At 36.9% G+C, this 15,378-nt stretch overlaps 1 protein-coding gene across 5 annotated transcripts in view; it reads right to left on the bottom strand.

Moving 5' to 3' along the window:
• Positions 1-15,378, bottom strand: part of LOC108968150 (homeotic protein antennapedia) — a 167,286-nt gene that overhangs the window by 111,460 nt on the left and 40,448 nt on the right. For 4 of the 5 annotated variants that reach the window (XM_018931942.1, XM_018931947.1, XM_018931948.1 and 1 more), the window contains exon 2: positions 2,806-2,873. The exons of the other annotated variant lie outside the window; for it this stretch is intronic. The gene's annotated coding sequence lies outside the window, so the exon portion shown is untranslated. The remainder of the gene's footprint in view (positions 1-2,805; positions 2,874-15,378) is intronic. 5 annotated transcript variants of the gene reach the window in all.

Below are 15,378 nucleotides of genomic sequence, written 5' to 3'. Positions count from 1 at the left end.
AGAAACGACTGGCGCGCTGTTGTTAACTCGGCTATAATCGCGTAAGCGGTGTATACGCCAATTAAGAAGAAGAAGATTTACTGCATCTTAACTTAGCCTYATAGGTTCGGAATGCATAATATGTTGGGGCAGCATATATGGAATAGTGGAGTAATATCAATTCGATTATTTACGATTAGAAACCAAAACGAAATAGGATTATCACATGGTTTAGGAGTTCTAAATTTATGACTTAAAATATGTTTAAAATAAAAATTATGAAAACAGAACAATGTAATGCAAGTGAAATTATTAGTTTTAAATAGTAAGTAACCAATTTAAATGTACTGGTTTTGCCGTGGGAAGTGATCAATGAGATATATACTGCGATATTAAGACAMTTTTGAAATATTTTATTATAAACCTTTCTTATTATCGATGAAAGGAGTCATAGTGTTTCAATGAGAACCTAACATTAGGCAGATGCTTCTAGAACGAGAGTCATTCAGCTGTCATCGTTCTCMACATCGACATCAATGTATACCAAGCTTGTTGTGCAACGAAACATCGTATTTGCATGCGCCAGAATTGTGTCTTCTGTGTTGTTATTAGTATTTTTTTGTTTGGTAAAGTAAAATATAAGGAGTGGGAACAAAGAAATTAAACAGATGCGGTCAAGATATATTAAGTTTCGTGGCAACTTGCGTTTCTCTTATCCTGTCTACCGGTTGAAAACCAGCTACTTAATTTTAGTGTGCGTGACCACGGCCACCAAAACACTGCTCACAGCTTAGACACTGAACTATCGAGTATGCAGAGAGAAGAGTTAGAGGTAAACAATCACAATGGTCGGCGTATATGTTGCGCATGTGCGCGTTTATTATCTTGACGATTCATTTCAATGCGCACGCACTTCTCTAAAAGTTTTTTACCAGCTTTGAAACGCACTTTAAGTAATGTATCTTAGTAGCTTGCATGGTGCAATGAAATAAAACGGTCGAAACAGAAAGTCSCAACACAGTACCGGTCATAGTGGGCACAAATTTGATATCCCTCATAGCTTTTCTCTTTTCTGAATAGTGGATATCAACTCAAGTAGATTAGAAACAAGCTATCTGAAACCTTCTGATGATATTATATTATTAACCGTTATATTATGAGTTTCCACAATTACAGATTTTTGGGATATATGAGAACATATAATAGAAAAAGAWGAAGAGAGAATGCAAGAAGGTGTTAGTTTCAGTTTTTCTCACCTCATCTGAAAAGAGGTCATAACTAYACTCATAACATATTCCTTAGATTTGTTCGAGTTACCGATTTCTTTCCACAAATTGTTGTATATACGGAACACAGTGTAGAAATATTTAGTATTATAAGATGATGTTGCTGGTAGATTTTGCTTTAAAGTGAGTATATTTATATGGACGTAAGAATCTTGACTTCAGTGATGATATTGTATATGTATGAACATATTTACACATATATGTATGTATATATATTAGCGTATTTAATCATTTAGTGTGCTTGTTTTGTTTCAACTTGGCGAATTGCAGGCAATACCATGATATTTGCGTTCCATGTTCGTAGAGCTGATCTTGCCCCTCGGCGCACAAAGCTAAATTAATGTTTTCCTTCGCTCATTTACTTGGTTTTGTTTTACGAATTGTTATCCGTTGGCGTTTGTAATATTGTGTACAACTGTGGCTCGCTCGTTTTGTCGTCAGTTATATGCTGCAATGCGCACATCTACAATACGAAGTATGCTTACTGGTATAAAGTAAACTGTCTACGTCAAGCAATGCTGGTATTTGGTATGCAATTTTAACATCTTATTTGGATTATACTTAAAACGAAAGCGTTTAGTGCAGCAATCGCTTGTTTACTGTCAATTGAATTGTCAATTGGTTCGATGACAAGCGCAGGCCCAGTAACAGAACAGGCGCAKCCAATTTTTAGTGTCCATACGCCAACCTGACGTTGCGCTGGTGAATATCGGTAATGGACGACTGAAGGTTGTTTTCTTGTCAGGCTTACAAGGTGCAAGGCGCATGCGTGTAGATGCAAAGATTTCTCTTTTACTTGGCAATTTTGGAATATGGTAATTTGACATAGTGTTAATTCTTTAGCATTCACAATGTGTTTAGGTATTTTGAAAAATATTTAATGGTAACCAAAAACGTACTAATTCATATGCTAAAGAAGAAAATAACAATTTTTTATATTTAAATTCGCACTAACCTTTTAAAATTACGGAATATGATATATAATATTACGGGTAATTTCATTCAAGGTTTATATTCAGACATTTTTTTAATAAAAAATATATWTTTTTTTTGAAGCAAATATGAACAATTTTAGAGTTATAGTTTTCAAAATTTCAATGGTGGGAAAAAGTAGCTGTAAACATTTGTGTAAACGAACAAAATTATTTCATTAGAAAAATAACTAGCCGGCCTTTTCTCCACGATTTTTTACATCAGTCACTTGCCTGGAATCATTTTGAAATAATGGGATAGATTAAATATTTAATATGCGTTTTATTTCATCTTGCTTAACCCTAAAGGGTCATTTGTTAATCCTATAATAGTCTAAGTGTCAGCTATTTAGATATATAACACATTTATTAGTATATTTTATTGAATTTTCCGTTTGTTACCCTTAAAAACTCAAACAGCCCTACTCTTTTCCACTTACTTTTTGTTATTTGCTCTTTATTTTTAAATGAATTGCRTCTAACTGTTATTTTATTCTGGTCTCATAAATTATCGACTCCCGTCTGCTAACATTATATTAGGTAAAAAGAGTATGCTCGTGAAATCTCACCTGTGAGTTTTATTAGAGGCTTGAATTTATTTTCCTGGTCCACTCATCCAAATCTCTAAGAAATTATTCTAAAAGAGAAATAAAAAAGTCAGTTGCATTTACAATCATGTAATAAATGGTATGTTTGTTGAATACTTCACATATTTGAATAATTCGACTATACATACATATGTGTGACTAAATCTAAAAATTTAACTGATGAGCAGCCTCTTGAAAAGAAAAAGATGTTTGAAAAATTACAGACAGATGGACGGACATAGCTATACTGACTTAGCTTACAAACTTCGTGGGTACAAAAATCGCATAAGCATTATGCAGAATAGAACTGTCCTTTAACGCCATCTGCTGTTCGCTAGCCGAGAAATAAACGAATATATATTGTAACGATCACGATATAGAGATACATATGTATGTACTAGGTGTATGTGAGTAAGACCATCAACCACGTTGAGCGCACTAATTTAAAACTTCTATAGTACAGTATACCCTTGCCCATTGGGATTAAATAAATTTAGTATTTATTATGATAGTGGAAGTTGTCCCAATTTTGTACTCTTGCAACTTGCAAGAATCAAAGCCAGGGAAATACTTTAAGGAGTAAAACCAATCATATAGAGTAAAGTCAGCCGGATATTCGAAAATCCTCATAWTAGTTAGGGGATAGGCGAAGTTTTCGCTGAAAATGATTTATTTTAGACGCAAATATACATGTTATGAGTGAAACACGCTCATCATTTTCATTTGGATAACTCACATATTGACCGATATACATATGCCGAACAAAGGCACCCAGAAGCYCGAAAATCTTTATATGAAGTATATGGGGGCTAAGGAAGTATTGGTTCGATTCAACTCATTTCTCACATACAGACATATATTTGTAAGATAAGAATTATCCCTTAATTTCAGCTAAATATATCACAAATTTAGCGACATTTTCGTTGAAGAGACAACCATAGGTAACGGAGTTTAAATATTCGGTACGTAGGTCTTGAGCAGTTTTYATTGAAAGGTAGAACACACCAAAGAAAGTTTTATCTCGTTCTATTAATTGCTTCTTAACTTGTCTACTGGAAACTCAACGAATCAAATGGAATTTAAAATTGTGCTATATGGCAAATAGGSGTGGTTGTTGTCCGATTTCATCCATTTTTACAATGTGGCATAGAGGATTGTCAAGTGTATAAGAAGAATGTYACGTACTAAATTTTGTCAAAATCGGTTTGTCGGGTCCCGTGATATGGSATTTCAATAAACGGACGGACGGACGGACGGGCGTACGTATATATATAACCCTATATCTATCTCGCTCAGTTATAACCCTATATCTAAGTAATACTTGAAACTGTTGGGTGAACAAAACTCTTTCTACCTGGTTGGAAGAGTATAAAAATATCGAGCACTCTTGTAATCGTACTCTCTTCAAGTAGGCATTTATTTATGATATTAAGGACATATTTTACCGTGTGCTAGTTTTCATAAACATATTTATATAAAATTGCARGTTGTCGCATGAGCAAATATGGAATTGGATTTTGCTTATTTTAGTGCTCAATTTTATTGCGTAATTTCACAGACAGATTGAGGGCAGCTACGGTAATAAGACAGACGAAAAACATTATGTAAATAGGTCTACGTTCATTTAAGGCTTCGAAGTACATAATRTTCATTGAAACATTTTAAATTAGATATTTGGGGTTTAGTGGAAAGTATGGGCCGTTGGCCGATTACCAACCATCAGCACTATACTTTAATCATCAACTATATTAGAGTAACGGAGGATGGAGACAAGTGTAGAAGTTCACGCAAGTGAAGAAAGTTTGTTGGTTGCCGTTCACTTGGGAGTGGCCAGAAACGATTATTTTACATATTGGCTCAAGGAACTCACGACTTCCGGTCTTAGACCAAGTACCCTCTGGGTAGCCAAATAACATCCGTTTGAAGGCGAACTAAAGTGAGAAGGCAAACCAAACATCCCCAGGGTTGTGAGTTAGGTTTGGGAACCGCCTCGAAAAAAAAACGTCAAAATGAAGATAAAAAACGAAACGGCAAACGCATTAAGGATAACGATTTGAGAGCATGCACCTGGCCGGTCCTTTAATTGACAAGGTGCCGCTGCCCAGGTGGTTGATGTTTTCGTAAAAATAAAGGCGGCGATGGGCAGGACAAGGATTAAAACAAAGGATCCATGTAGCATTTGCTAAGGTGCGCAAATTTATCTTTGGCGTAACGGTCGTAAATTCAGCTATCCCCAAATGGGTTGAGGCTGATCGACTTCGCCGGGGTCACAAATATGGTTATCTGTAGTATCAGATTCCAGCATAGCAAAAGTCATTAAGATCGATCCTGTTATGATAGACGTCTCCAGTGTTTTAGACGTGCTCCGAAGTCKTAATATCGACTCGGACCACTAAGTTGTTTAAGCCAAGTTACTCGCAAAAGTATTTATTGGTTTTCGGGAAATGTAAAAAACAGCTGATACGGTGACGAGTGGCGTGTCGTAGTGAAGAGTACTGCCTACACCACAACATTAGAATCGATCACAACAAGTGCGGGATGGGGTAGATACCGAGATATGAAGAGGGAAGCGAGACGTATTTGACAAGCTGGCCGACAGGGGTAATGCTTTCAAGACTAGAACAGACTCTTGAAGAACTCMCAGAGGTGATCTAGTGACTGGTGCCCAAGCATACTACAATTTTTCCAGCCAGCTGAGAAGCAATGAAAGCATAACTCCTGGATATGGTAAATCCGATTACCCAATCGATGACCATCGAAAATATGTTCCATTTGCCCGACCATAAAGAAGTCCGAGTAGCATTTTYCCGTCTGAAGAATAACAATGCTAGGCAGACAATGGATTGCAGGCTCAGCTATTCAAATATGGCGGCGAAAAACTGAAAAAGCGGCAGCTTCTAYGTAAAATATGGTCGGACAAAAGCATACCCAACGATTKKAATTTAAGTGTGCTCTGCCCCATCCATAAAAAGGGAGACCCCACAATCTGCGCCAACTACCGTGGGATAAGCCTTCTCAACATCGCATATAATGTTCTATCGAGCGCAATGTGTGAAATATTACAACCGTCTTCAACAAACTGATTAAGTTTATCAGTGTGGCTTTAGGCCTGGAAAATCAACAACTGACCAGATATTTAGAATGCGTCATTTCTTGGAAAAGACCCGTGAAAAAAGAACTGACACAYATCACTTCTTTGTTGCTTTYAAAGCTGATTTTAACAGCACAAAAAGGAGCTGCCTTTATACCGCTATCTCTGAATTTGATATCCCGGGGAAGACTTCTCYGAGCCGTTCGATATCATGTGAGGTTTCAGACAAGACGACTCTTCAACGTGRGACTTCTTCAATCTATTACTGGAAAAATAATTCGAGCTRCAGAGCTGAATCGAGAAGGCACAATCTTTTATAAGAGTGTGCAGCTGATGCCCTATTGGCCTCAACATCCGCGCCGTTAGTTCTGTAGTATTAACACCTACAACAATGACTTTTGCCAACAGTTGCTACTTTAGACAGAGTAAGAATTGAGAAGTAAAGTTCTCTCTCAATGAAAAAGTACCAAACTGTAAGTCATTATTCCCGCTCTACTATATGATGTAGAGGCATGGACGATGGCAACATCTGGTGAGTCAACGTTACGAGTTTACGAGAGAAAGGTTCTGCAGATGATTTGTGGTCCTTTGCGCGTTGGCAACGGCAAGTATCTTACTCGATGATGGAACGATGAGCTGTGCGAGATATAAGGTAGATTGACATAATTCAGCGAATTAAGAGACAGCGGCTACGTTGGCTAGGACAAGTCATCCGAATGGACGAAATCACAAGCGGGGCTAGAAAAGACATAGTCCCATTTTTTTTTTTTTTTATAAATTTTAGATGAGAGATTGAGATTTCGATTTGAGACTTACGCCTCGATTTTTCTACATGTACTTTTTTTTACATGTACATACATATGTATAAAGTTATTCATACACGTAGTGGATATGGAATACCGCCATGCAAACAACTGCCTGAACTTGCGTTCAGTGTTTTGCAATTTACACCTTTTCTACCAATTTATTGTAAATTTTCCCAGAGTTGTTCTTTTACTTTCGTTTGAAGCTGAGACAGTCGGATTCGGTTACCGTTCACGTTGGGAATAAACCTCTTAAGTAAAGCCAATGGCTGTCTAAATGTCTAAGCTTATCATATTATTGAACGAGCCAGGCGGCTATATTCAATACAGTAATGGTGATATAGTATTTTCTGCTGCGAAGTTTTTTTCCATTCAACTGAATGCCACCGTTTTCCTTGACTGTCAACTAAAGCGTAACCAAATATACAAACAAACAAAATATGGTAACTTCGGTATATGAGCATCTTCTTTGTTCACAGCCTTTGACTTTATAAGCGGCATCCTCGTTAAATTTAATATAGAGGAGCTTTGTTCTTCACACTCGAAATTTTGAAATGAGCTTATCTATACTTTCTTGTAGATACACTTAAAAAGATGAACCCAAATATAATTTTAGAATATTTCTATTTTATATTCAATATTAACATGTTTATAAATGGCTTGAATTGTTGACGTTTTTTGCTTTTTGAATTGAATTTTGCTCTTTGTTTTTTGCTTTGGGAAATAACAAAATATTTTGCAAAAGTACAGATAACCAGAATAAAGTTTATAGCCTGAGGGATCTACATTTAACATAGAAACTGATTGGAATCGTAAATAACTTGGTCCTGAAATTATAAAGTAAAATTATTGCATTGAAGAGTTTATCCATGACTCCTTATAATTCCACTTATGACATTATCTATATTGTTTAAAAATTAAATATTTTTTTATAGTTTCACAGCTAACGGTCGATATATATATAATATTATACTATAATAAGTTGCTATTTAATAAAAATTACACTTTAGAAACCATTAGTATTATTCTCTTAAGTGTAGGTTTCATACAAACCATTCGACTTGGTGAGGTTTGCCGCTATTGTTTTTTAAACGTTACGACTTCTCTCTAAATCGAGTTGTGTCAATTGCTGTGCCAAGTCGTTCACTTTGGCTTCTAAAGATTTAACACTACGCTGTCTCGTTTAAACGGGTAAATGAAAGGATACCGTTCTCRGATTGGATGACACATGTATGCAGTTGGTTCGACATCATGTATTCGTACATTCCCATGTACTTACATTTAAGTATCTCTCTTTGCCACTTCACAAGTCGGTAGTGTTAAAAGTGTTAATTGTTAGGTGCAATATAAGAATAACCGACATTAACGTCAGAAAAACAACCGGCAAAAAAATCTCATTTTTTATTATTAATGTTATTTTTGAATATTTGTTAATATTTGAAAGAATGAAAATCAACATGTCGATAAAAATGTTAAACTCTCTATACCATATATCGTACTAAGCACAGTTGTCTAAAAAATAAATAATTAAAAAGTTGACCTTGAATCAGAATACTTACGGAAGTTATTTCAAATTGCTAACCAAAATATAACATGTAAGGAAGCGATAATTTCGAGTGCAACTGAACATTTTATACTCTTGCAACTTGCAAGAATCAAAGTCAGGGAAATACTTTAAGGTGTAAAACCAATCATATAGAGTAAAGTCAACCGGATGTTCAAAAATCCTGATATTAGTTATATAGGGGATAGGCCAARTCTTCGCTCAAATTTATTTATTTATTTTAGGCGAAAAGATGCATTGTTATGAATAAAACACATATTGATATGCCGAACAAAGGCACCCGGAATCTCGAAAATCTTTATATGAAGTATATGGGGGCTAATGGGTTCAACCCATTTCTCACATACAGACATATATTTGTAAGATAAGAATTATCCCTTAATTTCAGCTAAATATATCAGAAATTTAGCGACATTTTCGATGAAGAGTCATCCATAGGTAACGGAGTCTAAATATTCGGTTCCTAGGATCGTGTACAATTTCTATTGGATTCAAACAATTTTTGGTCATAAGGTGCCACCAAATATATTATTTGTCACGTACTAAATTTTGCCGAAATCGGTTTGTCGGGTCCCGAGATATGGAATTTCACTTAAAAGTGGATGGCGCCATCCATTGACCAATTTTCACACTCGTTTGGATAGATCCCTTTCATACCATCTCAGTGGTAAAATTAAATGTACCTGAAGTATTTAGTTACTGATTTATTGCGCTTTCAAGAGTTTTTAACAATACCGTTATAAGGGGAGTGTGGGAATGATAATTCGATTTCATACGGTGTCGATAGAAATTCTTATAAGATTTGTACTCAGCAAATTTGACTGTTTTAGCTTAAGTTGGTTTAGGAGATACACGCCAACTTTTCCAAAAGATTTTGCTCACAGGTGCTCCTTGCCACTGCAAACCTCTGTACCAAATTACAGCTTTATATCTTAATTTAGTGGTAATGGTGATTTGTGGGCGTCGCAGTGGTCCGATTACGCCCATCTACGAAGTCGAATATTTTTTTTTGTACTAAGGAATCCACATCCAAATTTCTTCGAGAAATCTCAATTTTTACTCAAGTGAGAGCTTTCATGGACGGACGGACGGACAGGCGGACAGTCGGATTCAAACGAATTTCAACTTTTTTCGCCATCCTGATCATATATAATATATATATAACCCTATATCTATCTCGATTAATTTTAGGTGATACGAGTAYGTACAACTGTTGGATGAACAAAACGATAATACTTTGTAGCAACTGGTTGCAAGTGTATATCGATATCGATTAATATCTCTTATGATCTCTATAAGTAAGTGTCAGTATACATATTTAAAATAGGTGACTAATTTCAGACTATAATTTCTTTATCGGCGTACAACTTGTTAAGCTTGAATGTATKTGAGAAAAAAAATAAACGTTGTTCCTTGCAAAAGCTTTTAACAAATGTGCAAAAGTTACTTCCAGATGGGCGGAATACTTTTCCTTTAGCAAATCGAAGCGAAATTCATTTGCCTGCCCTGTCCTCGAATGGCTATGAAAGCTTTTCTTATTGTAGTGCTTGTTATATCTCTTGTGAAATTTTGTATTTGTAGCGACCTCTGCTGTAATCTCGAACAGGCTACGATACAATGATTTTAGTTTGGACACAAACCGCTTGTGTCCATTGTGCTTCAAGGATATGCAGTACACAGAATGAAGTGTAGGTAGCGCTCTGCAGGATTTTCAACTATATGGCAACCCTAGGACATGGATTGAAATTCACAGAATTGTAAAAACAAATTAAAGGACTGTAGATATGCACGTACATACATATGTATGTATAAATACGTTATAAGTATACTCTTTTCAATTTGAAGTGACTTTACAAAGTTTACATGAGAAAAATTTATTCAACTTGTGAGTATGACTTGGCACTTTTAAACATTGTACTTAATTTCAAAAAGCTCTTTTATAGTATGTAAAAGCGTATAATATTCACTGATGAGAGGTGTAGAGGATGTAGTCCAGTAGAGCTTTGCGCAATAACGGCGACGGCGACGGCGAATTCGTGCTGTCAAATGTTATATGTACTATATTATATATTGGTAAATAATCGAAACAGCAAATACTTAAGACAGACGAGAGGGAAAGTTCATTTGAATTCGCTTCGCGCCGATAAATATACRTATTTCTAACACTAAAGTCGATATCGTTTACCTATCAGTTTCTGTAACATTATCAAATAAAAAAGACTTTATTTTGATTGTTTAGTTTGCGTGGCGGCTATATGCCAAAGCGGTCCGATATTGGCGGTTTAGACAAATGTGCAGTATCTTGGAACGGAAAGGATGAATGCATGATTTAAAATTAATATTTCAAGAACTGAGGGTTTAGTTGCATATATAAAAATAGGCGGGCGGGCGGATGGACAGTCAGACAAAGCAAAAGCTAAAGCTCAGCTCCTAACGCTGATCATATACACATACATATGTACATATGTATGTATATAAATTTTGTGGTGTATGTTTCAAAATTCGTGGCAAATTTTCCCTGTTCTGGGTATAAAAAGGCATTGTGAAGCAAATTCTATGTATTTATACAGTGTATGTGAATCGTTCGGGAATAAACAATAAGAAATGTTCAATACGACTATGTGTATGTATTTTTTGTGTTCTATTTTGATTGCACTTAAATGTCCTCAATTAGATAAGTTGCAGTGAGCTTCAGACAGAGTAGTTAAAGAAGGATCGTATCATATAAATATCTAAGCATGTGAAGAACATTAGTAATTTCCCAGTATTCTGACTGGTTGTTATGACAAATTTAAGGTCCAAATAAAATATTGCGTAATTAGAAAAGCATTTTCACTTACCAGAAACATTTACACTTGCACATGTTTATTACAAAATAAGGTCGTACCTATTTCGCCCACCTTTAATAGAATCTTAAAATTAATGCTTGCTACCTTTTACTATTTGGATATGCGATATATATTGCTATGATGTATTACCGTTTCATCTACACCGACGATCAACATCCATTCAATTAACAAAAATTCAACAAAGCGGATGACAGCACGTCTGATTCTTATCATTCAGTTTCACTCTTACATACACAGCTAAAAGCGAAACATGACGGACATGACCAAGCGTCCATAGTGATTGCGACCTATCCAAAAGCTTCGACAGTCAGTTGAAAGTTGTGTTGTATTAGCTTAGTATCAGCAACCGAAAACACCGGCTGATGGCGTTGACGTTGTTAAGCTTATCGGTGAAAGCGGCATAAGCGGGTGGAAGGAATAAGTTAAAGAAGTAAGGCCATTTGTTATACAAGAAAATGRAAGCAAATTGAAATGACGCGTCCGAGCATGTAGCCAACGCAAAATCTGACCTTTTAGGTTCTGACACATCGTTTATTTTAATTTGCGCAAAAAGCAGATTATACCAAACCACATCATTATTCAAAGCAAGAAAGAAAAAATGAAAAAGTGGATACGGACAAAATTCACATACGACATATAAACTTTCAATTAAAATTTCAAGTCACACCAAAAAACAACCCAAAAACTGTTAGGTGGTTGCAAATATCTTGTACATTGTATGTACTATGGTCAGTTCTTCTCACTATGTACTTAGAAGTATATGTAAATATATCAGAGGCGAATCCAGAAATAGTATTGGGGGAGAAATAAACATTTACTTGAAACATGGTGATTAATATCTTAAATATAGTATTTTTTTAACCAGTTTAATATCTTCTTCTTCTTCTTTACTGGCGTAGACACCGTGGTTATAGACGAGTTAACAACAGCGCGCCAGTCGTTTTTTCTTTTCGCAACGTGGCGCCAATCGATTCCAAGTTCTTCTCCACCTGGTATTTCCAACGGAGTGGAAGTCTTCCTCATCCTCTGCTTCCCCCGGTGAGTATTGCGTCGAATATTTTCAGAGGTCGAGTGCTTTCGTCCATTCGGGAGACATGACCTCACTAGCGTAGCCGCTGTGTTTTAATTCGCTGTACTATCTCAATGTGATAATTGCAGTGGCCCCAAAACCTTTCTTTCGAAAACTCGAAACGTCGACTCATCAAATATTGTCATCGTCCATTCCCCTGCACCATATAGCAGGACGGGAATTATGAGTGACTTATAGAGTTTGGTTTTTGTTCGTCRAKAGAGKACTTCGTTTCTCAATTGCCTACTCAGTCCGAAGTAGCACCTGTTGGCAAGAGGATTCTGAGTTGAATTTCGAGGCAGACAATGTTATTTATGTTAATACTTTTTCCAAGATAGTTGAAGTTATCAACGACTTCGCAGATAAGACTGCCAACAGTGATGTGGGAGCCAAGTGGGGAGGGCGACGACTGTTTGTTTAATGATAGAAGATATTTCGTCTTGCCCTCGTTCACTAACGGGTCCATTTGCTTCGCTTCCTTATCCAGTCTTGAGACCAACGCTATAAATATCATCTGCGTATGATAGCAGCCGCACACTCTTATAAAAGATTGTATCTGCTCGATTAAGCACTGCACCTCKTATTAATTTTTCCAATACTAGCTTGAAGAAGTCGCAGAATAGAGAGTTGCTTTGTGTGAAACATAGTTTGTATCGAACGGCATGGAGTGGTTCTTTCCGATCTTGACAGAGTTTTGGTGTTGCTCAGTTTACGCAGCCATATTAGTTTTGCTGGGTTTCGCGGCTTTTCGTGTTGTCAAAATTAGCTTTGAACCCGATGAAGAGGTCGTAAGTATCGATTTTTTTTCACGGGTCTTTTCCAAGATTTGGCGCAAGATGAATGTCTGGTCAGTTGTTGATTTTCCAGGTCTAAAGCCACACTGATAAGATCCACAGAGCACACTAAAATTGCGATCGTCGGGCATGCTTTCGTCCGACTATATTCTATAAARAAGCTCATGCATGCTATTTATCAGTTTTTGACCACCGTGCTTCAATAGCTTGCTCGGAAATTCATTGRTCCCCGCCGCTTTGTTGTTCTCAAACGAATAATTGCTACTCGAACTTCTGTATTATCGGGCAATGGAACGTCTGGTCCATCGTCATCGATTGGGGAATCGGGTTCGCCTTCTCCTAGTGTTATAGTGTCAGTGCCATTCAGAAGACTGAAGAAGTGTTCCCTTCATAATTTTAGTATGCTCTGGGCATCAGTCACTAGAATACCTCTGAGGATTCTACACGGTTATGCGCCAGTCTTGAAACCTTCTGTTAGTMGCCGTCTTTTTTCGTAGACGTTTTCTTCATACTCACACATTTTCTCTCTCTCTTTTTTTCGCCTCTCTTTTTCTCTCTGCAAATACGTCTCGCTTTTTTCTTGAACTCACGGTATCGATCCCATCCCGCACTACAGATAACCATATTTCGGRAGACGGCGAAATCGATCAGTCCCAACCCATTAAGGAATGCTTCATCGTTGAGGTCGAATTTACCGATCGTAGTGCTAAAGATTCTTTGCCTACCCTGGCGTTAAAATTGCCAAGTACGATTTTGATATCGTGGCGGGAGAGCTCCAAGCGCTCATAGAAAGAATATCGAAAATCATAGATATTTTGAAGAGCTTCGCTGTGATGCTGATTGTGGCTAGACGTTCATCCASTGGGGTGAATGCCAGTACTCGGCGACGAAGTTTCTCTCCCACCACGAATCCCACACCAAATTTGCGCTCCTTTATATGGCCACTGCAGGGAATGCCACAAGGACCTACTCGCCTCAATCCTTGCCTCGTCCTTCTCACATCTTGGACGGTGGTGATGTCAGCCTTCACTCTAACGAGGACATTAACCAGCTGGACAGCATCACCTTCCTAATTAAGGAAAAAGTCATTCCAAGTGCATGCCCTCAAATCGTAATCCTTATTTCGTTTGCCATGGTCGTCATCAAAAGGTCTATCATCCGAGGCTGTTTTCTTCTTTCCTTGGTAGTGTTTTTACGTGGCGGGTTCCAAACCCAGCTCTCACCCTTAAGGAGAGGATTTTTTGCTTTYTCACTTTAGCTCGCCTTCAAACGGATGTTTTCTGACTACTCAGAGGATACTTGGTTAAAGATGTAAAGTTAAAGTCGTGAGCGGCTTGAGCCATATGTAAAAGAATCGTTTCTGGTCACTCCCAAGTTAATGGCAATCAGAGAACTTTCACCACTTGCGTGAACTTTAACACATGGTTCCATCCTCCCACAGTTTAATATCATGGTGGAAAAGTTTCAAACCGACCTTCTAATATCAAATCCGATTAATTTGAAAAAATGCATTATAAATCGTAAAGATGGAAGTGACATACTTACTTTCCATATATAATATTGTAGTCAGGTCGTATATTAAAATGCAAATTTTCACAAAACAAAACGATGTGAACCAAGTTTTTACAATCTTTCGGGAGCTTCTTCTGCAGTGACTTCTATGTCATGACGCGTGTCCAGCAACGTCAGGCCGACCAATCTATTATGAAACATGTTCGTCCTCAGCAACGTTTTCATGCGTCGAAGTGTCTTAAAAGAGCGTTCAGAGGCCTTTGAATCTATGTATCTATCAATCTCTCAATTTCTTTGCTTTTCAAAGCACATATTTTTCTGGAAGCAGCAAACTCAGCTGATGCCATGTCCGTCTGTCTGTCTGTATATATACGAACTAGTCCCTCAGCTTTTAAGATATCGTTTTGAAATTTTGCAAACATCATTTCCTCTTAAAGAAGCTGCACATTTGTCGAAACTGTCAATATCGGACCACTATGACATATAGCTGTCATACAAACTGAACGTTCGGAATCAAGTTCTTGTATGGAAACTTTCACATTCCATAATGTATCTTCACAAAAGTTGGTACATTTTGTTTACTAAAGCAACAATGTAATCTCCGAAGAAATTGTTCAGATCGGATTATTATAGCATATAGCTGCCATACAAACTGAATGATCGGACTCAAATGCTTCCATGGGAAACTTCCTCATTTGATGRTATATCTTCACGAAATTTGGTATGAGTCATTGTTTATAGAAATCATGTAATATTAGAAGAAATTGTTCAGATCGGATTACTATAGCATATAACTGCCATACAAACCGATCGATCGGAATCAAATGCTTGTTCGGAAAACTTTCGCATTTAACGTGGTACCTTCACGAAATT

This window comes from Bactrocera latifrons, unplaced genomic scaffold, assembly GCF_001853355.1.
Source record: "Bactrocera latifrons isolate USDA-ARS-PBARC rearing strain unplaced genomic scaffold, ASM185335v1 scaffold_205, whole genome shotgun sequence".
Taxonomy (NCBI): Eukaryota; Metazoa; Arthropoda; class Insecta; order Diptera; family Tephritidae; genus Bactrocera; species Bactrocera latifrons.
The sequence above is the reverse complement of the archived record's forward strand: the minus strand, read 5'-3'. Positions and strand labels throughout refer to the sequence as shown.